This window comes from Pelobates fuscus, chromosome 4 (genome assembly GCF_036172605.1).
Source record: "Pelobates fuscus isolate aPelFus1 chromosome 4, aPelFus1.pri, whole genome shotgun sequence".
Classification (NCBI taxonomy): domain Eukaryota; kingdom Metazoa; phylum Chordata; class Amphibia; order Anura; family Pelobatidae; genus Pelobates; species Pelobates fuscus.
The window spans coordinates 219,690,160-219,717,996 of record NC_086320.1 but is presented as its reverse complement, the minus strand read 5'-3'; the positions used below and the strand labels follow the sequence as shown (position 1 = coordinate 219,717,996).

At 43.3% G+C, this 27,837-nt stretch overlaps 1 long non-coding RNA gene across 1 annotated transcript in view; it reads right to left on the bottom strand.

The window, feature by feature from the left end:
• The window catches only part of LOC134607975 (uncharacterized), a 911,454-nt gene that overhangs the window by 238,965 nt on the left and 644,652 nt on the right, over window positions 1-27,837 (bottom strand). The gene's annotated exons all lie outside the window — the stretch shown is intronic.

Genomic DNA, 27,837 nt, shown 5'->3' with positions numbered 1-27,837 from the left:
TCATCATTGAGCAAACTTTGACCCTGTACCTCACAGTCAGCAGACACATTCCAGTCAATCAGCAGCAGACCCTCCCACCTCCTGGACAGCATCCATTTTACATTCATTTGCATTTAACAAAAAAAAACCTTTTTGGACTGTAATATAATAGCAGTCAGTTTCCTTCACTAGTGTGCGTTTCAGGGCCTGCCCAGTGCCACCACTCACTCATATCTGGTGTCCCTATAGCTTGCATTTAAAAAAACTAAACTTTTTGGACTGTAATATAATAGCAGTCAGTTTCCTTCACGAGTGTGTGTTTCAGGGCCTGCGTTTCAGGGCCTGCAATGACTGTAATTGATTGAATAGCAGTTAGTTGTCTGCAAGCATGTGTGTCAGGCCTACAGCGTCTACTCTGCCAACTTCTGCCACTGCACAGTGCCACTCATATCTGTTGTCACAGTAGCTTGCACGCATAGTACCACTAATCGAAAAAGAAATGACAGGCAGAGGCAGGCCACCCTGCAGGGGCTGTCATTGTCATGGTGCTGTGATTCCCTTTGGCCCTAGAATAATGCCCAGTGTTCAGAGGCCACGTACCCTGAACTTGAAAAGTTCTGAGGACATAGTTGACTGGCTAACACAGGACACCCAATCTTCTACAGCTTCCGCTCAGAACCTTGACGCACCATCCTCCTCCAGCTTAGCTTCGGGCACTGCCACCACCAGCACTAGCACCACAGCCGCTTCACTTGGTATGTCAGAGGAGTTATTTCCACATCAGTTGGAAGAAATGAGTGATGCGCAACCATTATTGCCAGAGGATGTAGATAACAGGGATATGTCTCAGTCAGGCAGCATTACACACGTACAGTGTGATGATGATGATGCTGTACCCGCTGCTGCTTCCTTTGCTGAGTTGTCAGATACAATTGAAGCGGTTGATGATGACGATGCGTCCGTGGATGTCACGTGGGTGCCCGCTATAAGAGAAGAAGAACAGGGGGAAAGTTCAGATGGGGAGACAGAGAGGAGGAGGAGGAGACGTGTTGGAAGCAGGGGGAGGTCGTCACAAGGAGCTAGTGGCACAGTCAGACAGCATGCATCAGCACCCAGGGTCAGCCAGACAGCACGCCAATCAACGCATGCTGTTGCCACCACCAGAATGCCGTCATTGCAGAGCTCAGCAGTGTGGCATTTTTTTGTGTGTCTGCCTTTGACAACAGCGATGCCATTTGCAACCTGTGCCAAAAGAAACTGAGTCGTGGGAAGTCCAACACCCACCTAGGTACAACTGCTTTGCGAAGGCACATGATCGCACATCACAAATGCCTATGGGATCAACACATGAGTACAAGCAGCACACAAACTCAAAGCCGCCATCCTCCTCCTGGTCCAGCATCTTCAGCCACGTTAACCACTGCTGTCCTCTTTGCCCCCTCTCAACCATCCGCCCCTCCGTCTCTCGCCTTGAGCAGTTCCTGCTCATCTGCCCACAGTCAGGTGTCTGTCAAGGACATGTTTGAGCGTAAGAAGCCAATGTCACAAAGTCACCCCCTTGCTCGGCGTCTGACAGCTGGCTTGACTGAACTCTTAGCCTGCCAGCTTTTACCATACAAGCTGGTGGAGTCTGAGGCATTCAAAAAATTTGTAGCTGTTGGGACACCGCAGTGGAAGGTACCGGGCCGAAATTTCTTTGCACAAAAGGCAATCCCCAACCTGTACTCGATTGTGCAAAATTAAGTAATGGCATGTCTGGCACACAGTGTTGGGGCAAGGGTCCATCTGACCACGGATACCTGGTCTACAAAGCATGGTCAGGGCAGGTATATCACCTACACTGCACATTGGGTAAACCTGCTTATGGCTGCCAAGCATGGAATGCGTGGCTCTGCAGAGGAGTTGGTGACACCGCCACGACTTGCAGGCAGGCCTGCTGCCACCTCCTCTACTCCTCCTACTCCATCCTCTTCCATAACCTCCTCGGCTAAGTCCTCTTCTGCTGCTGCATTGTGTTCCACATCCACGGCACCCCCCCAGCTCCCTAGGTACTGTTCCACATCCCGGATACGGCAGTGTTACGCCGTCTTGGGGTTGACTTGCCTGAAAGCAGAGAGTCACACCGGACCAGCACTCCTGTCCACCCTGAACGCACAGGTGGATCAGTGGCTGACTCCGCACCAACTGGAGATCGGCAAAGTGGTTAGTGACAACAGAAGAAATTTGTTGGCGGCATTGCATTTGGGCAAGTTGACACATGTGCCGTGCATGGCACATGTGTGTAATCTGATCATACAACGCTTTGTGCATAAGTACCCAGGCTTACAGGACATCCTTAAGCAGGCCAGGAAGGTGTGTGGCCATTTCAGGCGTTCCTACGCGGCCATGGTGCACTTTTCCGATATCCAGCGATGAAAAAACATGCCAGTGAGGCGCTTGATTTGCGACAGCCCAACACGTTGGAATTCAACACTCCTAATGTTCGACCGCCTGCTCCAACAAGAAAAAGCTGTTAACGACTATTTGTATGACCGGGGTGCTAGGACAGCCTCTGGGGAGCTGGGAATTTTTTTGCCACGTTACTGGACGCTCATGCGCAATGCCTGTAGGCTCATGCGTCCTTTTGAGGAGGTGACAAACCTAGTCAGTCGCACCGAAGGCACCATCAGCGACATCATACCATTTGTTTTCTTCCTGGAGCGTGCCCTGCGAAGAGTGCTGGATCAGGACGTAGATGAGCGTGAAGAGGAAGAGTTGTGGTCACCATCACCACCAGAAACAGCCTTATCAGCATCGCTTGCTGGACCTGCGGCAACGCTGGAAGAGGATTGTGAGGAAGAGTAGTCAGAGGAGGAATGTGGCTTTGAGGAGGAGGAGGAAGACCAACCACAACAGGCATCCCAGGGTGCTCGTTGTCACCTACTTGGTACCCGTGGTGTTGTACGTGGCTGGGGGGAAGAACATACCTTCAGTGAGATCACTGAGGATGAGGAACAGGACATGAGTAGCTCGGCATCCAACCTTGTGCAAATGGGGTCTTTCATGCTGTCGTGCCTGTTGAGGGACCCTCGTATAAAAAGGCTGAAGGATAACGACCTGTACTGGGTGTCCACGCTACTAGACCCCCGGTATAAGCAGGAAGTGCCTGAAATGTTACCGAATTACAGCAAGTCGGAAAGGATGCAGCAGTTCCAAAATAAATTAAAAAGTATGCTTTACACAGTGTATAAGGGTGATGTCACAGCACAACGGGAATCTAACAGGGAAGAGGTGAAAGTAATCCTCCTCCTCCCACGACCACGACGGCAAGGACAGGACGCTTTACAGACGTGTTTTTGATGGAGGACATGCAGAGCTTTTTAAGTCCTACGTATCGCCACAGCCCTTCGGGGTCCACCCTCAGAGAACAACTCGACCAACAGGTAGCAGACTACCTCGCCTTAACTGCAGATATTGACACTCTGAGGAGCGATGAACCCCTTGACTACTGGGTGTGCAGGCTTGACCTGTGGCCTGAGCTATCCCAATTTGCGATAGAACTTCTGGCCTTCCCCGCTTCAAGTGTCCTGTCAGAAAGGACCTTCAGTGCAGCAGGAGGTATTGTCACTGAGAAGAGAAGTCGCCTAGGTCAAAAAAGTCTAGATTACCTCACCTTTATTAAGATGAATGAGGGATGGATCCCGAAGGGACTGACAGTGGGCGATACATTCGACTAAAAAAGGCCTGATGAGGGGGACGTAACAGGGTGTCGCGGCTGCCTGCCCGCCGCGTGATATTTAAATCCCTAGCTCACCCCAGTACCTTGCCCTGTCGTGGTTTCCTGTTCCTGGTTTCCTGAGAGTGCATTATCATTGTGAATCTGATTTCCTGGTATCCTGATCTTGGCTTTTCCCTGGTTATTCTGAATTCTGCTTTCCCTGACTTGGCTTGTGTAAACAGTGTTGTGTATTTTCTGGCTTCCTTGACCTCGGCTTTCCCTTTGACCATTCTCTGTCTCTAGCGTATTAGTCCAGCCATTCTAAGGTCCGGTTTACGCTCTGTCCTTTTATTTTCCTTTTCTTGCCTATGTATATGTTTATGGACTGTTTGCGGTTGTTTGCGGTGCGTTAAACGGGGAGTTTGGTCTGTCACTGTGAAGCGGGCGTAACCCTTACACTACCTGATCGATACAACATCATACCTGATGTTTTAAAGCACGTTATTCCAAACAATTTAGGAATGTTAGGTGATGTATGCCCTTTATGGATTAAAATCGATATTGTAGCGGTACTTACCTTATCCGGGGGCCGGACGCAGTCCTCTCTTCAAGCCGCGCGCGGTCCTGCGGCTGCACGAGCCGCGCGCGGCTCGTCCGACTGTTCAGACAGGAAGGCGGGCAGTGACCGCGGGAAGCGGTCACGTGTCCCGCCTGCAGCTAAGAGCGCGCCGCGAATCTCGGGCGCGCTCTTAAAGAGACAGTGGGAGCCTAAATTGCAAAAAGGCTCCCATTGGCTCCTGTCATGCCAATCACCCCATACACTTACCTGTTGGGGGAGTGGAAGTGACAGGAGCCAATCACATTAGTTTGAAGGCTACTTATACTTACCCTTTTCCCTTAGTTCCTTGCCCTATCGTGGTTTCTGCTACAGTTCCCTTTAGTGCTTGTTGTGTTCAGTTGTGTTTCTCCGTATTTGACCTTGGCTTTGTATTCTGACTTCGTTTTCGCTTTATCCTATTCTGTACTGTTTGCCGGCTTGCTGATTCCTGTGTACCAGTCCCCGGCTAGTTTTCGTTTACGCTGTCTCTTTGTGCCCTTGACCTCGGATCGTTCCTGACTCTGTCTTATCCTATTACGTCGAGTCCGGCCACTCTAAGGTCCGGTAGACGTATCTCTCCTCTGTACTGTCTTCTGTTAGGCTGGATCCTGCGTGTAGGGGTATATACTCGTTACAGATATCCAGCGATGAAAAAACATGCCAGTGAGGCGCTTGATTTGCGACAGCCCGACACGTTGGAATTCAACACTCCTAATGTTCGACCGCCTGCTCCAACAAGAAAAAGCTGTTAACGACTATTTGTATGACCGGGGTGCTAGGACAGCCTCTGGGGAGCTGGGAATTTTTTTGCCACGTTACTGGACGCTCATGCGCAATGCCTGTAGGCTCATGTGTCCTTTTGAGGAGGTGACAAACCTAGTCAGTCGCACCGAAGGCACCATCAGCGACATCATACCATTTGTTTTTTTCCTGGAGCGTGCCCTGCGAAGAGTGCTGGATCAGGACGTAGATGAGCGTGAAGAGGAAGAGTTGTGGTCACCATCACCACCAGAAACAGCCTTATCAGCATCGCTTGCTGGACCTGCGGCAACGCTGGAAGAGGATTGTGAGGAAGAGTAGTCAGAGGAGGAATGTGGCTTTGAGGAGGAGGAGGAAGACCAACCACAACAGGCATCCCAGGGTGCTCGTTGTCACCTATCTGGTACCCGTGGTGTTGTACGTGGCTGGGGGGAAGAACATACCTTCAGTGAGATCACTGAGGACGAGGAACAGGACATGAGTAGCTCGGCATCCAACCTTGTGCAAATGGGGTCTTTCATGCTGTCGTGCCTGTTGAGGAACCCTCGTATAAAAAGGCTGAAGGATAACGACCTGTACTGGGTGTCCACGCTACTAGACCCCCAGTATAAGCAGAAAGTGCCTGAAATGTTACCGAATTACAGCAAGTCGGAAAGGATGCAGCAGTTCCAAAATAAATTAAAAAGTATGCTTTACACAGTGTATAAGGGTGATGTCACAGCACAACGGGAATCTAACAGGGGAAGAGGTGAAAGTAATCCTCCTCCTCCCACGACCACGCCGGCAAGGACAGGACGCTTTACAGACGTGTTGTTGATGGAGGACATGCAGAGCTTTTTAAGTCCTACGTATCGCCACAGCCCTTCGGGGTCCACCCTCAGAGAACAACTCAACCAACAGGTAGCAGATTACCTTGCCTTAACTGCAGATATCGGCACTCTGAGGAGCAATGAACCCCATGACTACTGGTGTGCAGGCTTGACCTGTGGCCTGAGCTATCCCAATTTGCGATAGAACTTCTGGCCTGCCCCGCTTCAAGTGTCCTGTCAGAAAGGACCTTCAGTGCAGCAGGAGGTATTGTCACTGAGAAGAGAAGTCGCCTAGGTCAAAAAAGTCTAGATTACCTCACCTTTATTAAGATAAATGAGGGATGGATCCCGAAGGGACTGACAGTGGGCGATACATTCGACTAAAAAAGGCCTGATGAGGGGGACGTAACAGGATGTCGCGGCTGCCGGCCCGCCGCGTGATATTTAAATCCCTAGCTCACCCCAGTACCTTGCCCTGTCGTGGTTTCCTGTTCCTGGTTTCCTGAGAGTGCTTTATCATTGTGAATCTGATTTCCTGGTATCCTGATCTTGGCTTTTCCCTGGTTATTCTGAATTCTGCTTTCCCTGACTTGGCTTGTGTAAACAGTATTGTGTATTTTCTGGCTTCCTTGACCTCGGCTTTCCCTTTGACCATTCTCTGTCTCTAGCGTATTAGTCCGGCCATTCTAAGGTCCGGTTTACGCTCTGTCCTTTTATTTTCCTTTTCTTGCCTATGTATATGTTTATGGACTGTTTGGGGTTGTTTGCGGTGCGTTAAACGGGGAGTTTGGTCTGTCACTGTGAAGCGGGCGTAACCCTTACACTACCTGATCGATACAACATCATACCTGATGTTTTAAAGCACGTTATTCCAAACAATTTAGGAATGTTAGGTGATGTATGCCCTTTATGGATTAAAACCAGACTCTGCATCAACTATGAAATTTTCCATGGGAGTTTTGCCATGGATCCCCCTCCGGCATGCCACAGTCCTGGTGTTAGTCCCCTTGAAACAACTTTTCCATCACTATTGTGGCTAGAAAGAGTCCCTGTGGGTTTTAAAATTCGCCTGCCTATTGAAGTCTATGGCGGTTCGCCCAGTTCGCCTGTTCGCGAACATTTGCGGAAGTTCGCGTTTGTGAACCGAAAATTTTATGTTCGGGACATCACTACATATTATATCATATGCTGCATCGCATATGGTTTCTCACAGACATTTTCAGTTGAAGGTATCGGTAATAAAGTTCTTCCCCTAGTGCCACATAATGCTCTCTGTGTCTACAGAGGATGATCAGTTGCTCTCAGTGGTGTTCCTGGAGCATGAAAGATACAGCCAGATCTGCAACCTCTATATTGCAGGATACATGTTTCTGAGATTAATTCCGTAGACAGTACTGGAGCACTAACTATTAAAAAATAAAATAGATTTCCTATATTGGAATTCCCAGGATCTACCTAGACATTTATTATATAGTAAAAATCAAGACCAACTGCCAGGTGTAAAAACCAAAGCAGCAACCTTATATCTAGAAAAAAAACAATGGGAACAAAATAAGCTGGTTTGTTTTTTAGTTGGATTTTTTTTTATTGTGTTGGTTTACAACTTTGCACTATTGTATATATGTTTTGTTTTTCTGCACATATATACAAATTTACATTTATGAAACTGCACTTGCTGACATCAATCTATACAGAGCATTAGCTGTTTCTATATCCAAATACAAACATGGATATTCACAAAGATCCCAACTGCAGAGAAATGAAATCCAAAATAGCAACATTTAGGCTAGAATTTCCAAGCTGTGACTATAGCTGAATTAGAGAATTTTTCAAAGCAGTTGTTTTAGTCAGGCCGGCCAACAGTCCCACTTTTGCCCGTACAGTCCCGATTTTGGAGTCCTGTTGTCCCGCTTTAGCTCCCCGGTGTGCCACATCCAGAAACCCCAGAGAACTGTCAAGATGGCACAAGTGCATTTGATTGGGCTCAAGCAAACCCCAGTGGCAGCCTACATTTGTAATATTTCTGTCAAACGATTTGCAGGTATATTTGACAACACATTCCATTAGAGGCAAAATGTAATTTTGGTTCCAGAAATGGAAAGCATTACCTATTGTCATGGTCTTTATTGTTTAGTTCTTTAGTGGACAATCTCTAGTTGTGTGATAAAAACAAATGGATATATAAATCATCCACATAGTAGGTCATATGCAGATAATATAAAATAAGTGGTCATACTCAATGAAAATATGTTCATATTTTGGAAAAATCAGTAATGGTTTACTATAATATTCATTCTGGGCAAAAAAAAGCAGTGAGCAAAAATGTAACAGCTGCCTTTTGATTATATATTTACCAATGTCCCACTGTTCCCTGCTTTTGGGACATCCCATACAATAATTTTGGTCTTTTTTTGGGCCTGGGTAGTTAGGTGTAGTTTATACCCTTCCAAACACATTGAAGCACAAACAAACTAAATATAAGAGAATAAGTGACAGCATAACAGTGTGGTCTTCGAGGTGAGTCATTGCTCAGGTTTCAATTTCAAAGTTCACTGTTCAAAAGTGATGCAGTAACCACCTTCTTTAAGCCTTGTCATTAAGGTGTAATCATACATCCTAGTTGTCTCTATTTAGAAGAGATAGTCTCTATTTTTTACTCAGCTCACTATCTCTTGCTTTTCTATCCTAATGTCCCTCTTTTGTTCGAGCTCTTAATTTTTGGTGTGTCTAATTTTATACACAGCGATAATACTCAGAATAATGTGTCTTTAAACAATAAATGTAGTAACTAGAAATCACTGTGTGCAAATAAGATACATTTTTCTTTTATTAATGTTTAGCTTTTATTTAGATTTTCTGATAAACAAGACAGTAAAAAACATACAGCATGACCATACAATGCTGCTGAAGACACTTAGGAATATGCATACACTTTGTCGCTCAAAGGACTAAAAAGAATGAAAATATTAGAACATCTCTACGGCATGAAGCATGTGAAGTAAGGGGGAAGAAAGAAAAAGAGATGACCCACAGGGGACACTAACACCCTATGTTCCCCAATACTAAACTTAACCCAATGCTAACCTTAAACTAACCCTATTATAACTCCTCTCAAGGTTTTTAACCCTTTAAACACTAAACACCCTAAGTAAACTAACTTTGATATTAACCCCTCTCTTGTGGTGAGATTCAGCTGGTTCACATTGGTTAACCTGTTACTAAAATGTAACAAGTTTGCCAAACTGGTTACTAACAGGGCTTACTGATGTGACGGCTCCTTGGTCCATGACAGAGTGCCAACACCAGGAGGGGGCCTGGCGACTTGTCCTGTATGCTGCCAGGTGCAAGGCCCCCTCCCTGTAGTCTGCCAGGGCCTTTGGTATGCAGCTCCGCACAGTGCCAAACTGCAGACCATGGAGTAGAGATCTTCCGATCTCCGGCCAATCACAGATTACCACGGCAACGCTTTGACCTGTACTATATGGTCTGCAGCTGTACTCCCAGCAGAGCTGCAGACCGGAGGCGCTGGCAGACTACATGCCTAGCCCACTAGACAACCAGGGAAGTGGAGACTACTGGACCATCAAGGAGGGGGTGGAGACCACTGGACCATCAGGGAGAAGGAGGAAGACACCACTAGACCACCAGGGAATGAATTACACAAAACAAAAGGTATCAAAGGCTGGTCACTAAACATCAGCCTCCTCACACACTACCACCTCCCCACTTTTATCATCCCCACACACTACCAACCCCCTCCGTCACCATCCCCACACACAACCTACTACTTGTCACCATTCCCTCACACTATCACCAACCCCATACACTACTATGCCTCTGCAGTTACCTTCCCCACACACTGCCACTGTATCGGAGCTCTGATACCATGACGAGGTATCTCCGCTATTCCTTCCTCAAAGCTGAAAGAAGCACTGTAATAATCCAATATCCTTTCCCCCCCAGCAACTGTAGTTGTGGGAGTCAACTGATGTTTATTGGGCCACACACGACTTTTATGCACTGAGTTTCCACATCCTCCTCCCAGGAGCCTCTGTTTAAGAGAGATAACTGAGTGAGAAAGCTGTAAATCAGTTATCCCTCAGATACAGGAAAACATAGAAAATATTACAAATCACCCTAAAAGTACATTATAATAACATAGCAACCCCACAACAGTTATATCACCAAATAGCTGGATTCTGAGCACCCACTTTGTCGAAATAGTGCTAAGATCCCTTCCGTGGTTTAGATACGCCTCCCAAACGCCATTCTCCTAACTGTTCGGGAAGTTGGACAGGCAGCGGTACAAGTTTCCCGTGTGTTTGCGAGGTCACGTAGGTGTTCGGGAGTCAAAATGGCCACCTATTCTTGGAGCACGTGTATTCGGTTATTCGAACAGCGGCCACACAGGGAAAGCACTTGAGCTAATTGCTCAATTGTGATTAACATCCAGGGATGGTCTTGGATTAAGGAGTGTGAACAAAGGGACCACACAGAGTTGGTTCTGTAAAGGAATGGGGGTGGGGGTGTACAGACAGCCAAATAACAGTAATAAAAGTTTATTCCACAAATCCATTTCACTACAACCCCCCCCCCCCCATCACCATCCCCACACTCTAGAACACCCACTGTCACCATACTTGAACACAACCACGACACACTGTCACCAGCCCCACACACTACCAACTTCCGCTGTCACAAACCCCACTCACTACCACCCCCCTCTGTCACCATTTCTCCACACACTGTCACCAACCACACTCACACACACTACTGCCCCCCTACTGTCACCTTCCCCACACACTACCACCCTTCTACTGTTACCATTCCCCAGTACACTATCACCATCCCTACACACAACCACCCTCCACTTTCACCATCCCCACACACTACCAACCCTTCACAGTTTCCATTGCCCCACAAACAATCACCATCCCCACACACTGCCACCATCCCCACACACTACCAACCCCACTGTCACTAACCCTACACACTACACCCCCATCGCTGTCACCTTCCCCACACACTACCACCCCCCTGCTGTCACCATTCGTTCGGGCAGAGCTATATTACAGATGTGTAAGTGGTTGTGGTGGCAATCCTGGCACTGGGATCCCTATAGATGTATAAGTGGTTGTGGTGGCAGTCCTGGCATTGGGAGGCGGGTTGAAATAATAGTTGTGTCACTACTAGGGATGTGCTTGGGCAAAACATTTGGTTTGGTTTGGTTCAGAAATTTGGTTAAGTAAATATATTCGCCTGCTTCAGCAATTCAGACCAATGGCATTCGGTTCGACAGTTTGGCGGTTTGGCGGTTCTGAAGCTCGGAACGTCGGTACTTCCGAATTTTTACGCTTCAGAACTTCAACACTTGTGGTGGCAATCCTGGCACTGGAAGTGGGAGCCCTATAGATGTGTAAGTAGTTGTGGTGGCAGTCCTGACACTGGGAGGTGGGATCCCAATAGATGTGTAAGTGGTTGTGGAGTCAGTCCAGGCACTGGGAGGCGAAAGCCCTATAGATGTGTAAGTGGGTGTGGTGGTAGTCCTGGCACTGGGAGCAGTGGGGCTACCAGTGCCAGGACTGCCACCACAACCACTTACACATCTGTAGGGCTCCCAGTACCCGGACTGCCACCACAATCACTTACATATCAGAAGGGCTCCTGCCTTCAAGTGCCCGGACTGCCACCACAACCCCTTACACATCTATAGGGCTTCCGCCTCCCAGTGCCAGGACTGCCACCACAACCACTTACACATCTATTGGGATCCCACCTCCCAGTGTCAGGACTGCCACCACAACTACTTACACATATATAGGGCTCCCACTTCCAGTGCCAGGATTGCCACCACAAGTGTTGAAGTTCTGAAGTGCAAAAATTCGGAAGTACCGACGTTCCGAGCTTCAGAACCGCCAAACCGCCAAACTGTCGAACCGAATGCCATTGGTCTGAATTGCTGAAGCAGGCGAATATATTTACTTAACCAAATTTCTGAACCAAACCAAACCAAATGTTTTGCCCAAGCACATCCCTAGTAGTGACACAACTATTATTTCAATTAACTCTATAAGTATATACAGTCATACACAGTGATCGTTGCTGAAGTTTAGCTGAAGTGGGACACGTAATTCTACTGGATTAGGGTTACAGGATTTGATAAGCCTTAGATGACTTCAGAAATAATGTAAGATCAGACTAAACATGTTAGAGTGGTCTAATCCCATAAATCTGTTCGTTTTTTTTTAAACTTACATTTAGTTATTGATTTTCTTTTTTCTTATTTAATAAAAGTGAGTTGATGCTTATATATGTGTCTACATTTATTGATGTAAAAGAGCTCATACCCTCAGTGCAGTGGGCTCCTAATGAATTAGTGTATTTATTAAATGTACAATTGAAGAATTAGAGAGCTTCCATGTAAAGAAATGGTTTATATTTTCCCAACTGGGAAGTAGTGAGACTGCTCCTACAAAATAGAATTATAGTATTGGAGATTGGTAACGTGCTTATTTAAAATGAACGGTCCCTTCTCTCTGTTTAGATATTGGTGTTTATGGGTGTATATCTCCAAACAGTTTAATGAGAGGCATATATTACATTCAATAAAACACATATACCAAAGGCAAAGTAACGTATATTTAAAAGGTTACAAGTATTTAACAAACTGTTCAGTCAGAATTCTCCAGGATTGTTAACATTGTGCATATTTGATTCTGGCCCATTGCATTTCTCATATTTATAAGAAGGATTTTGCAAGTCTTGTTAGAAAGTTTTTAATTTTGAATATCCCATTTTATTATCTATTCTTAAGACTTTTTGTAAATCACAACTGCTCTCTCACTAATGTGTCAATTCAGTTTTGGTTCTTGGGTTCCAATGATTTTCCAGTTCTCATTAATCTAGGCGTCATGAAAGATTTAAATTTGAATGTAATATCTGTTATAGCTAGATTATATGTTGTAATGAGAATGAACGTGTTGTTCTAAACATCCCAAAGGTTCATTTAAATAATATTTTTTTTTTTTTTCTGGATCACTGGATGAAGATCTTAAAGTTAACTTGGAAGTATTCTGGCAAGACTTTGCTTACACCCTGCCTGATGAAGCCTTTGATCCATGTGGAACCACAAATCCACAAACTCTTGATAAAACAAAATGCAAGTACGGCCCTTACATCTTTACTTATGTATATTTTATATTTTATATATATTTAGCTCTGGAGAAGACACAATAGCTAGTCTTTAAGAAAGGGAACTACTGATTTGGGATTACTGGGTTACCAAAATGTTGGGAGGGGAAATTATTCTTTTAGGCTTGGGATTGGGATCTCAGCTCTGTTACCATCATAAAAGATAAATCCATATCCACATGTATTGAGTGCATGAGAGTTGGGACGCGTTCATTTCTAAAATATATAATATTAGGGAGTTGTAAATTAACAGAACAATTCATGTCAGAATACTAGACATTGATAACAGTTATTTCAGTGAACACAGTTTTCTCAATTAACACATTCATGGCATTATTAATTATAATTTTCCAGTATTACAATTTACCTTAAACAAATTATACTGTTTTTTTTTATGCAATGATCTACTCATAACAAGTTACATAAAATATATCTACATTATATGAAACTAAAAAAAGCTTCAAGAGAATAATGCAAATGTTTACACGAACAATTTATTCTCCACCCAAACTGTAAATGCCCTATGGCAGCACAAGCATTGTACAATTACCGTTGAGAAGATGATCTTACACAGCGTATATATTTCCTCATTTTCTATTTTCTGTACCTTGATGGCAAACACTCCACACCCTGTATGTAAACCACAATACCGTAAAATCAGATTTGGCACAACAGTTTTATGTTAAAAGAATGTGAGTTGTTTGCTGACATAATTAAATATCAGGAGTTTTAATTATGAACCTGACTTCAATAGAAATTCAGCTCAAAACATAAGTGGAGATTGACTAACTTTAATATATGTTGTCAACATGCTACCGTTTTATTGATGCAGCTGTACTCTTTATGCAAACCTTTGTAAAGTAACTTAATAAACTTACAGAAAGTGCAGGATGTTGCGGTTCGAGTGTTTGAATATTAAATCAGTTGAAATATTCTGTTTTTACCACTTGACATTTACAGTTTAAAGGGACATTCAAGTAAATGAATGTACACTTACATGAATGCACTTTATATTAGGTTGTGCATAAAATTATTGTAGAAACCTTACTAAAAAAAAAAAAAAAATCTCATCTAAAAAAAATAGTATTACCGTATATACTCGAGTATAAGCCGAGTTTTTCAGCACATTTTTTGTGCTGAAAAACCCCAACTCGGCTTATACTCAAGTCAGAGTCTGTATTATGGCAATTTACATTGCCACAATACAGACAGGGGGGAGAGGGGGGCTGGCAGAGCTGTACTTACCTTTCCTGCAGCTCCTGTCAGCTCTCTCCTCCTCCGCGCCGTCCGTTCAGCACCTCGGTCAGCTCCCAGTGTAAGTCTCGCGAGAGCCGCGGCTCTCGCGAGACTTACACTGGGAGCTGACAGAGGGAGCTGCACAGACCGCGCGGAGGAGGAGAGAGCTGACAGGAGCTGCAGGAAAGGTAAGTACAGCTCTGCCAGCACCCCTCTCCCCCCCCACTGAACTACCAATGACACTGGACCACCAGGGAAGGAGCCCCCCTCCCTGGCCAGCTAGCAAGCAGGGAGGGGGGACGAAAAAAAAAAGATAATTTAAAAAAAAAATTAATAATATTTAAATAATAAATAATACAAAAAAATAATATAAAAAAAAAAATAATAATAATTAATAATATATAAAATGCCCACCCCCACCAACACATACACAAACACACACTGCATCACACACTGCATCACACACTCACACTTCATTCATATACACACACTGCACTCATACACACACTGCACTCATACACACACTGCACTCATACACACACTGCACTCACACACACACTGCACTCACACACACTGCACTCACACACACTGCACTCATACACACACTGCATTCATTATATACACACACTGGAAATAAATATTCAATTAATATATACGCACACACACTGCACTCATACACACACACTGCATTCATACACACACACTGCACTCACGCACTGCACTCATATGCACACTGCACTCATACGCACACTGCACTCATACGCACACTGCACTCATACGCACACTGAACTCATACACACACTGCACTCATACACACACTGCACTCATACACACACACTGCACTCATACATGCACTACACTCATACACACTGCACTCATACACACACTGCATTCATTATATACACACACTGAAAATAAATATTCAATTAATATATACGCACACACACTGCACTCATATACACACACACACTGCACTCATACACACACACACTGCACTCATACACACACACTGCACTCATACACGCACTGCACTCATACACGCACTGCTCACACACTGCACTCATACACACACACACACACTGCACTCATACACGCACTGCACTCATACGCACACTGCACTCATACGCACACTGCACTCATACGCACACACTGCATTCATACGCACACACTGCATTCATACGCACACACTGCATTCATTATATACACACACTGTAAATAAATATTCAATTAATATAATTTTTTTAGGATCTAATTTTATTTAGAAATTTACCAGTAGCTGCTGCATTTCCCACCCTAGTCTTATACTCGAGTCAATACGTTTTCCCAGTTTTTTGGGGTAAAATTAGGGGCCTCGGCTTATATTCGGGTCGGCTTATACTCGAGTATATACGGTAAGTATATTCACAGATAGTCCTGAGTTTTTATTCAAAAATACAAGTAGCTAACTGAAACTCAAACAAAATACCCAATTCCATAAAGATTTTAACATAGCCAGTGACAATTTGTCCTCGGCACTTTCTACACACAGTTTGAATGCAAGTATGAGTGAATGAGTGAATGAATTAATATATTTCTGTAAAGTAGCTGTCACTGAGCCATTACAGATCTTACAGAATCCATCCTTTTCTTTGGCTAGTGACCACTATACAACAATTTATCTACATTGTTATATCTAAGTAATTCAACTAATTTAGCAGCTTTCAAGAGAATGTTTAGGTTTGGGAGTATGGATAATGATGCAATCTCAAGGATTCATGATATCTTGTAAATCTTTTATCAGCTCAGGATATCTCAGAGCTCACTTTCAGTTTCTATAGGAGAAAGATCTGGGTAATAGCTTGGATGAAGAATAAGTGATGAAGATTTTCACCAACTATCACTCCATGTCAAACTGTATATTGTTAAACAAAAATAGCTATCAATGAATATCATGGTTGTATTTGGACCCAGTGCAATTTAGCCGATGCACTGTGTCTCTCCCAGGGGTATTTTAGGGACAGTGATTTAAAGAATATGTAATTCCATATGTGGTGGACTTGCAATAGGATTGTTTTCCTTTGGAGAAGTTTTTAGTATTTTTAATCACCTTTTTGAACTAAATTTAGTAACCAGACCTAGACTGGTCTTGCTGTGTAGCAAATCCACAACACAAGGTTTTTCATAACCAGCCATTTTGCATAGATAAAGAACGACAGTCCTTGATATAGCAATTGTCTTGTGGAAATTAGATTTAATTTTTTCCATGGAATAAACAACTGACGATCTATTGGGTACTCTTAATGTAGACAATGAAATCTGGCTTCCAAGGATGCAATACATGAATACAAGTCAGACTTAAATACGCAAAGGAAGTATTGTTTGTTTTGTTTTTGTCATCCTTCTCTTCTACAATCCGCTGACAAGAGTCCTTTCTCCAGCCTTTCTCTGCTGATGTAATTAGGGGAGAAGGACCATGATTTCATCTCCTGATTTCAATTGTGGAGTGGGGAATAAAAGGGACAATGTTTGAGACATCCCAGTAACAACCTGCTTCAGGGATGTCCTATCTGAGAGAGTTCCAGATCCCAGAAGAAAATACAGAACCCAGAGGAAAGATATAGAGTCTGCTTTTGAGGCATGTTGATGAATGTTGCCATTCTTGGTAGCTGTAAGAGTGCAGGTGGGACCCTCCTCCCCACCAGTCCAGAGTTGACCTGCACAAATCATACAGAATTGTTAGATGCACCTCCAAAACTGCCAACTTATCTCTGAATGATTGAAAGTGGAAGGTTGCTGCTGGGGCCTTAACTGAGTTAGGAAGCCAATAACAGCCATCCATTATAGTATTCTTGGCATGGTGGAAAAATGCTATTTAGAAGGTTTTGGAGAAAATTAGGTAATTCAGTGTCAACCATAGAGTTAGCAATACCTCATATTTTGAAGTTGTTGTGTCACCGTATGTCATCCAGATTATCCAGCCTGGTCTGCAAGTCTCTATATGAGGCCAGTAGCTTGTATATGTTCTGTAGTACCCACAAACTGTTGGGCCATGGTAGAGCTATCCTCTTCCATTGATTTCACCCTGGCAGTGATAACAGTAAGCTCTTCACAGACAACCACAAAGTTGGCATTGGAAACAGTACAGATGCACCTCATGAGTTCCAGAATCTCCCATTCATTAGCTGGAGCCTCCAAGTACATCATTAGGTAGGTGAGTATAGAGGCCCTCTGTATTAGGTATGTTATTGGGCTCATCCAGTATGTCTTCCTCAGAGGAGGAACTGTGAAAGCCCATTTTAGGCATAGGCCTTGCTTGCAGTAGATCTCTGGGATCCCTGTTTCTTTGCTTTCTTAGCTTTCCTGTACATTAGCACTTGATTGACTAATGCTAAAGGTAATGTTGATGGTGGTTTTACTGGTGATATTGAAGACGGTGGTATTGGTGATGATGGCTAAAATGACAGTGGGTGTCATACTCTGCTGGATGAGGTGAATTAAAAGCAGATAGAGATGGAGAAGGCGACTGCCCACTCGTTGCCAGAGCAAATAGTTTGTTTCTGCTGATTTTTTTCCCTTTGTCTTGTTTTCCCATGTGTATTTTATATAAAACTCCAGGCATTAAAGAAATATTATATTGCTTTACTAAAAACATCAGTAAATGTCTTCATTAAGTCAGCAGTTTTCTGTAGTTTCAGCTCTGAAACCAACAATTTCTTGTTTGTTGTTCCCGGCAGACTTTGCTCAGTATGGGGATATATTACGCTCCTAAAGTGAAGCAATCAGATGTCTTATAACTGCAGAACTAGAATTTAAAGTCACCATGCATTGACACAAAGCTGAAATGCAATGTTCATTTTATATTTTTGTAATATTTTGTTGCTTACTGTTTTGACATTAGTTTTATATTTTTACAGTGCTTCTCTAAAATAAACATTTGATCTGCTTTAGTGTCTCATTTGTTACTGTATTGGTATGCCATACTTTATTTAGAATACTGCACCTCCACAATCCATTATTTCCATGCTTACTTCTAATGCCATATCCACCTAAATGTTTATTGGCAGTTAAGTTGAAGAAGAGATCATATGTACTTTTGGAGCTTCTTTCCTTGTGAGGTAGAAAAAATATATTTCTTCATGTTTTTTTTTTTTTTTTGCAGTGTGTTACATATTTGCAAAACTAGTGGCTATAGTTTGAAGAACTTTCTAACAAGTTATTTCTATATAATATTTATCTACTGTATGCTTTATATTAACTGGCAGATGAAACTCACTATTTTCTTGTACCTGTGGATATCTGCCTGTTCTCCAAGGATTAACCATTTCCTGACTGTTTTCCGTGGTACAAAAAAACCCTTCTAATTTCTTTCTGACCTGCTTTCCAGACTGAGAACCCACCATAACCTTTTGTAAGGCTAAGCCATAATCTTTAAGAAGTTTCTCATGGGATTTATTGATTTTGCAGACTATCACAAGTCTATATCTTTTTTTTTTTTAAATTCTTTATTTTTGTGTGCATAAGTTTAACATAGATTTCTCCAATGCCACAACAGCGTTGGTAAGAAATATTAATAAAACAAGACATTTCTGTTACATGGCATTTGAATATACAGCACAATTTTTTGTAAGTAATAGCAGGCATAACAGTGTACATAAAACAAGAGGAGAAGATTTATGATATGCAGGCTAGACAAGCTATCTATTTGCATGGTTAGATAGGCATGTGAAACAAAAGAGGTAATATGCGTTAGCTTAGATACACGTTTAGTAGGCAGAATTAACCTAGCCATCATTTACACATTTTTGGGTTATTAACGCTTGACATAGAGTTACATCCAAACTGATAATTAATAAAGTAAGAAACAGGAGTCGCATAAGACAGGTTGTTATGAAAGCAGAGTATTGCATGCTAGTTTGCATAACATTTAAATCAGGCTTATAGTGCTTGCAGACTATCGCTACGGGCTATTCTGTTACGGATACATCACATTGCCAAACATTAGCGATAAGGTTAAACATAGATTGCTTATTGGCACATAATAATTATAGGCTTATTGTGTTAAGATCTACGGATTGATGGGTCTCTGCTTAGGAGGCTGCAGAATGGCAAACACAGCGACCGATGTGGTAGAGGTTTTGGGTATGAGCCTCTGATAGTCCCGGCCTTTGTGCCCGCCGTCAGCCTATGCCCAGTGCTGGGATAGATGATCGGGGTACCTGGCTGTCCTGCCGGGGCACAGGTAGGGGAAGTACTGCTGGTTCCGGTGGCTGGCCTGTCCGTCTGTCTCCATGTCGGTCTGCTTGTATGTTGCAAGATAGTGGGGTCTCGTTCAGCTTCTCTGGGGTTCTCCGTGATGTCATGCGGGTTCGGAGCCGTGTGGCGGGCTTGCCCGTAGGTGATTGCATCGTGGGTCTCGGCTTTGTGTCGTAGCTGCGGGGTGCCTGTGGGCCATATCGGGCTGATATCTTTGCACGGCGTGTTCTGTGACCTCTGCTTATTCTTGGTCTGCTGATCTTGCAGTTGTCGGTTGCAGGATCATGGGCCCCGGGGTTTGCAGGTCTGCGGTCCGCCCTGTGTGTGACTGGGCTGTGCTTTAGGGGCAACTCTTGTTGAGCTCCCAGTCCAGAAGGGTGGCAGGTAACAGGCTTCTCTCCACCTGACATCTGCGGCCCAGGTGGGGTACCCGGCTTCTGTCGTTCAGCCAGGCGGTCCCAGAAGGCCTGGCATACTGCCTCAAAACGAGCCTCGAAGGCCTCTCCCCAGGTCTGGGCCGCTTCGTTCGTGCGGGTTAACCGACATGTCTGTGCGGCGGCCATCTTGGGCAGGCCGCGTGGGACCCCGGGCTCCCCTTCTCCTCCCGGGCTCACCGCTGTTTCGAGTTTAGCAGGTGCCGGGATATCCCTCGCCGGCAGGGGGGGGGGAGAGAGTTGTGGGGAGACTTCAGGCTTTGTAGTCAGCTACGGGATGGAGGATCCGCCGCGTCCCCCTTCCGCGCTGTGAGTGAGTCTTGTGTGGGTCGTAAGTCTGCCCCGGCTGTAACCGCCAATTTCGGTCCGGTGCTGCTGGTGGTTTGGTGCTAGCGGGTCCTGTGGCATTCAGGGTTTGTCTGCTATAGGGTATTTGCCCAAATCTCATGTTTTAAAATCGATTTGTAGTCGATTTAGAGCCCATTTGCGCAGAGCACTCAGGATGTGCGACCGTTCCAGTGGGCGGTTAAGCTCCGCCCCCTCACAAGTCTATATCTAATCAATAATTTTCAGAGGGACTTGGTTTTTAACACTTGCTTCTAATCTACTTTCTGTGGCAAGACCCTCTGCTTATCTCACAAGCTAGCTGTACCCTGGAGATAATCACTCATTTTTCTTTGATACGTAGATACCTAGTACCACATAATGTTGTCCACTTGTTTGAACACTGAACAATTTACAATGTTCTCTTAACCCAATGTGTAACATCTTATCCCTAACATATTCATTTATATACCATGCTTCTGTCCTTCCGTTACAATTTCAGAAGCCTTTTTAATTTAGTGAAATGCACATTAAATGTTTCTCAATTTGATTTTGATTTTGAGAACATTTAATTTCTAGAGATAAATTAAGAAGATTCTATACACTTCACTTGTTGACTTACTTCACTTGCAATTTTTTTCTTCTACAGCCACACAAATCATATTACTGTTTGTTCTTTGTTACCTGCATGAAACCTTTTCCCAACATACACACATATAGACATTTATGTCAAACCTCCTTCTTTTTAATGCCCATTTTTTTCCATTGCAATTTGATTGGATATGAAGAATGAAGCCCCTGCCAACAGTTATAGGGACCCAGACCACTTCATCTAATTGCAGTGCCCCTGTCCCCTTAACCCTCCAGTGACAAGGCTGAGGGAGCCTCGTCACAGGAATCATGTTATATAACAAAGGTTCTTAACTATTTACTCACCGGGTGAAAGTCCTTTGACACTACATCATGCTTGTGACTGAAGAACTCTGCAGCGCTGTACAACATTGGGAGCATCCCAATGGACTGCTGGAGCCTCCATATATATCATGCAATAAGCGAGATGATTCCTTAGTCCCATTGCTAGTGAAGACTGTGGGAAGTGACAAAACTTAGCTGCAGTCATGTTTTGTTAACGTGAAGATGTACTAAAACATAAAATAGTACATATCTTGTCATTTGATATCTTTTGACTGCGTTGGAATTTCAATGAAATATTAAATCAACGCCATAGTCTTTTGAGCTTGGTGTCATCTATTTCAAAAGCCACCATATTTTACTTTAAAGAAACTTTATCAGGAATATGTAGAAAAAATAGACAACTGTTGAAGAAGAAAAAAAACATGTCCAACTCACTACTAACCGCAGTTACATGACTAGGCTTGTATAGACCACTTTTTGAAATCATGTTAAAACTTGCACAACTAGGGATTTTGTCATTTCCACCAATGAAAAAAAAAATGACAGAAGGCAAATGGACAGGCTCCTTACCAAAATAAATATATTCTGTAGTAGACTTCAGTTTACCATTTACCATAGATGATTTCTGTCTGGCTAAGAATTTCAAACAATTAGATTTTTCCCTTTGTGTTTTTGAGACTGCAAGATGTTTTTAATTTAATTTAATTTAATGATGGACAAAGTCACAGAATAAATGGAATTATCAACCCTCCTCCATCCCCATTTCATTTGACTATAGGAATCATTAATGATAAAAAATAAATCAGTAAAACAAAAATATATTTTTAATATACAAAACTCTGTTTTTAATCATTATGAAAGGACAGACTTGAAAGTTATTTCAGCCACCATGATTTTTATCGATGAGCCAGTAGCATGCCTATGCACCTAGACCGTAATTAACTTACTGCCACAGTCATATTCACTCACAGTGTCACTCACTGTCAAACTGTCAAATGCCCACTTACACATTGTCAAATAAAAATATAAAAATGTGTGAAGCGTGAAAAAAAATTGTGTAAATGTAAGTGTATCAATGTCTGTGTCTGTGTGCAATATGTGAAAACCTGCATAATGTGTTTGTGTATCTGGGACAGACAGTCAAATACACGCCTAGGCCCACTCCAATGCTACAGTTGTGATTGCATTACATTACATTCGGCTAAATCTGGGCATAGAGTTGTGCAGTCCATGCCTTCTATTGGTATTCGCAGGGGCTCCATCTGCCGATGGTCAGTGCTGTTAGGTCTGCAGAGCACCCTTATCATGTCACGCCAGCCCCAGGCCTGCATCTGAGCTATCACCCCTGTTCCACTGTCCCAGACTCTGGGTAGGCCCAAGGCATCTTTCCTTGTGTGCCGCAATGCTTGAATCGGTCGCTAAGCCATCAAGGGGTGTGGGTGGTGAGGTAATTTCTTCCCCGTGCGCTCTCGGCCCAGGAAGGCTCCTCCGCAGAGATGTGTCGTGAGTCAATGCTGAGCGTTCCTGAAGCTTGCAATCAGCCGATCATGAGTGGTTTGTAGTTTTCCCATTTGCGGACACGTGCCAGCGCCACGTGGTCTCGTGGCCATCTTGGGGGGTAGGCCCTTGTGCCCAAACTCATCTGCCCCAGGTCAGCAAGGTGGTAGCTTTCTCAGTAGGGACCGGGATAACCCCCGCCGGTCCAAAGGGGGGGGGGGAACGGGACCAGGAAGGTACCAGGTAAGTTGCTGATTCGCATCCACCAGGGCAGGAAGCGAAGCAGTAGCCGTCCACCTCACTCCCCACCTGGGTAGACCATGTTCTCCTTGAGTCACTCTCCAGGACCCAGAATCACCCGATATCAGGTGCTCCAGCTACACCGGGAAACTTCAGGACCCTGTGCCATAGGCTTCCAGGGTAATACAGGCAGAGAAAGGTAAGCATTTATTTAAAAATTGTTAGGGTCTTCGGGAGCATCAGTGATCTGCAGCCTGCTAGCATGGCTGCCAGGCCCGCCCCTATATGGTGATTTTTTTTAATGACCCAAATGATACATTTTACATTTTTATAAGGTCTAATTTAAATCTCTGGTATGGTTATTGATTACATTCTAAATTGTAGTGAATTGAAATGTTAACGGCAAAATTCAAGCAAACATAGATCATAGATCACATGATTTGAAGAAATATACAATTCATCTATAGTAAAATCTTGGATTTTTAGCCTAGATTTTGCCATATGGAGATTTGTTACTGTTTGCAGTTTTTTTAGAACCATATTATGTATGCAGAATAGTACAGTAATTAAAACAAGGTAGTGGAAGACAATGTCTTTTTACCCTGAGCATAGATATGGTACTTACCATACTTACTTGTCCATTAAAAAAGGCTCCTTTATGGTCAATAAGCCAGACCTGGTCATAGACACTGCGATATAAAAATAAACAAGACACTTGGGTTTAGTGTAAGTGGCAAGTAGGAGGAATCTGTGATGAAGTAGATCCATTAGTTTGTGCTCCAGGGATGGATCTACATTTTGAATTTGCCTTTCTCCTTCTAGGTATAGATATGTGTTAGTAAATAATGGTTCCAGGAAATCAGGAATCCTAAACAAGGGGGCGGGGGGGGGGGGGGGGGAGATAAAAAATGGGCAAACAAAGGAAGAGGAAAAGGGATATTAAGTTGTTCACCAGAGGCGCTAGCACCTTTTAGAAGGGGGTTCCGTGATTCTGTGGTCCTTGTCTCATCCCCGGAGACGGGAATGGAAAGGGGGGAGAGAGGAAAAATAGAAGAAAGAAAGCTGGGGGACAAGGGTGGGAAGGTATTTACACATCAGTTGAAGTTGTGGTAATTATAAAGGATATAAAGATTCAGACTTAATGTGAAATTACCAAGGAAGAGATTTGTCTCCATCTAACCAAGGGTCCCAAATCTTGTGAAGCGATTTTGGAGAGTTGTGAGTTTGAGTTGTAAGCCTGTCCATGTCCATGCTTTCTAAGATTTTCTTGTTAATTGTTTGTGGCGAGTGGATTCTGCTGGTGGGCCATACCTCTGCTATTGCTCTTCGTGTAGCTAAAGAAATGGTAACTTAGTTTATTGATGTCCAGAAGCTTCTCGGTTGGATGACGTGGAAGTAGTCTAATGTTGTAAGGGAGGATGTGTCAGGGAGGTCTGTGAAGTTAAGTAATTTGCCATCAGGGTATAAATGTCCAAGTCTGGTGATGCCTCTGTCTTCAAAATGTTTGGGAGTGAGCCCTGGTGGGAACATTTTGTTGCAAAGAATTGGGGTCAGATGTGAAAGTGGAGAGATTGAACTTATCATTAAGGCAACCCCAGAGGTCAATATAGTATGTAATTGCCAGGCTGGTCAGAAGGGGTAAAGGTCTATGTTGTTTAGGACGCTATATGTATAAGGAGCATGGTCTCTGCTAAAGATCAAGTGTTATAGGCCTACCCATCTCTTTTTGTCTGGTGGTAGATTCCAGTGCTGGATCTGTGTCAAGAGGGCTGAATGAAGATAATGAAGAAAGTTGGGTAGGCCCAGACCACCCAATTTTTGTAAGTACTTATAGTACATCTCTTCATATGTGTGGTTTATGGCCATTCCATATGATCTTGTGGATCTCAGATTGCAATGCACGAATACCGGGCTTTTTACAGGGAATGAGTAGGGCCTGGAATCTGTAGAGAAATCTAGGCAATAGGTTAATTATTATTAAAATTACTTAACCCAAACAAGAGATGTCCATGGGACCCCATCGTTTTAGGTCTGAAAGTGCTTTTTATAAAAATGAGATGTAATTAGCTTCATAAAGGGTGGAGGTATATTTGGTGAGCTGGATGCTCAAGTATGTTAGTGCAGATGGACAAACATTAAATGGGAATTTGTATTTCAAACTAGCTAAAAGGTCACCACTAAGCTTGAGGGGAAGTAAATCTTATTTGGATGCATTTAGTTGGTAGCCTGAGATCAGAGAGTATTTTTGATTAAGGGCAAGAAGGGCTGTTACAGAAGTATCTGTGTTAGTTACTGTTAGAAAGCTAACCATAATTGACTCTAGTAGTGGTTCTAAGGAAAGCTTAAATAGTAAGGGGGATAATGCCCCCCCCCCCCCCCCAGTGTGTTCCATTAAGGATAAGGAATTATTGATGTGGGGTGTTGTAAAGAAGTAAGTGGCCCGTAGGTCTCTGATATGGTGCGCCTAGAAATCTTCTAAACTTTGGTGGGGAACCAAATCTGTCTAGTTCTGCATAAAGGTAAGATCAGAGGAGGCAATTGAATGCCTTCTCAGAATCTAGGGAGACCACGGCCACTGGGAGGCGTATACAGTTAGCTAACCATATTAGATCAATGTTTGATTGGGTATTGTCTTGTTCTTGTCATTTTGGTATGAAACCCACATAAAACCGAATCATTTTTTCCAAGAATGGATTTAGTCTTGCTGTTATGATTTTGGTAATCAGTTTTAGGTCCACATTCAATAGGAAGATTGGGCGAAAATGTCCAGGTTTGTCATGGAGTTTACTGGGTTTGGGGATATGGGTGATATTAACCTGGAACATGTCAATGGGTAGTACTTTTCCATGTATGAGAGCATTTAAAACTCTACACAACCTAGGAAGGAGGATGTAACCATTTATGATAAAGTGCAGATTGGATAAACCATCCATGTCACGTTTTTTGGGGGATTGAAAGTCCCTTACATGGCAGCAAGTTATTCAGTGGTAGTTTTGAAGGAGAATGCTAATTCCAGCTCTTCTTGGAGTGGGGGAGGTGGAAAGTATGCAAAGATGTGAGAGTGTGGATATGGTCTGAAGGCAGGTGGGGTGTGTGGTGATACAGCCTGGAAAAAAAATTAGACAAATCTCTCTGAGAGGACCATCTGTAGTGTGGATTTTAGATATGTTTTTTGATTCAAGGGTAGTTTTGAGATGTCTAGCTAACATTGTGCTGGCTTTAATAACCTTCTTTTATTTTTGCTTAGTCCACATCTGGTTCTAGAGGTTTCTGTTACGGAGAGTCTCTTGAGGAGATCTTGGGTTAGCTGCACAAAATGGGTCAGGGTAGGGTTTTGTTTATGAAGTGCTTTGAGTCTTTTGAGCTTGGTCATTGTGTCTAGCAGTAGTTAGGTTTGTTGTTTCTTACGGCGTGAAGGTATCGCAATCAACTTTCCTCGGATTACCGGTTTTTGGGCAGACCATAGGGTGATTGGAGAGGATTAATGTAAAGTAGTCTCTGATATATTTGGCTATGTCAGCTGTACTTAATTTATTGTGAAGTAGATGTGGATTTAATCTTCATGTCCATGATCTCGTAAAGGAAGGCATGGTCAACATAATTGAAATATCTGCATGCTCAGACCATGTTATGTTGCCAATAGAGGAGTGTGTCACCCTGGATGTCAGATTGGGAGAGATGAGGTAATAGTCAATGTGGGAGTTAGAGTTGTGGGGATAGGAGTAAAATGTGTAGTCTACAACAAAAGGATGTTGGGCACTCCATATGTCTAAAAGATTGTGGGAAATCAGAAATTAATAGAACAATGCATCGAGTTCCGATGGCTGTGGTCTACTCCACTGTTTCATCTTCTTGTAAAGGAAAGGAGAGTAGACTCCATTGCAGTCTCCCCCTATGACAGTATATGTCGCAGAGCAGGATGATAAGCGTGCAGAGAACTGAGTCCAAAATGAATGATCTGTCATATGGGGGTGAAGTAGTACCCCAGGCCTCCCCACAGCTCCCATCACTGGATCCAGTGCAACAGATTGTGAGCACAAAAGCAGCGTGAGAGAAATGAGGAGATTCTACATGAGGTTATGTAGAGGCTGCAACACATGTCCTGGGAGTTAGTGTAGTCGAAATCTTTAACAATATTAGAGTGGCGTGGCATGTGGGAGGATCGAACTTTGGCTAAGGGACATGTTAAAAATGTAGTCCATTAATAAAACACTTAACAGATAAATCCATGCATAAATATTAAATTATAATAAAGTCAGCAGATAGACAAGTAAGGAACGAGCAACAATATCAGTAGGTGACAGTGAAGAGTCCGTCAGAGCTCATAAGGCGTGCTTAGGTGAATATTTTACATATTAAAAATGAGATCAAAATTTGTCACTGAACTGTGAGGTATCTTTATTTATATTAGAGATCACTATAGTGTATATATATTTATATATATATATAGTACTGAGTTTTTCCCATGGCCTCTAAGAGGTGAGATCCAAATTGTTATTTAGAGGTCACATGGGGCAAAAAGGGGTATGAAAAACAAGGAGGGGTTAAAATTCACATTTCAAGCCAGATAATTGAGGTGAGGTAGTGGTGAAATGTTGCTAATGAAAGCATGGGATATCTTACGCAACCAGCAATAAGCTTATAAGCAAGGTGATGATCCTTAATGTGGCATTTGAGTGTACTGACTATAATCAAGGGAAGGTGTGCTTTTTTACCCCTGTAATTAAGGTTTATACAAGAAGGAAGCCCTTAGTTGTGAAGTTGTTGTGCATGAAATATGACATTTCAAATGTACGATAATACAATATAACAGTAACCAAACAGAAAAAAACATAATGAAGTTTGGCAAACAATACAATTAGATAGTGGATACTCTTAATCTATAGACACCAGGGGGGATAGAAGCAGGTTAAGCTTGATTGAGTG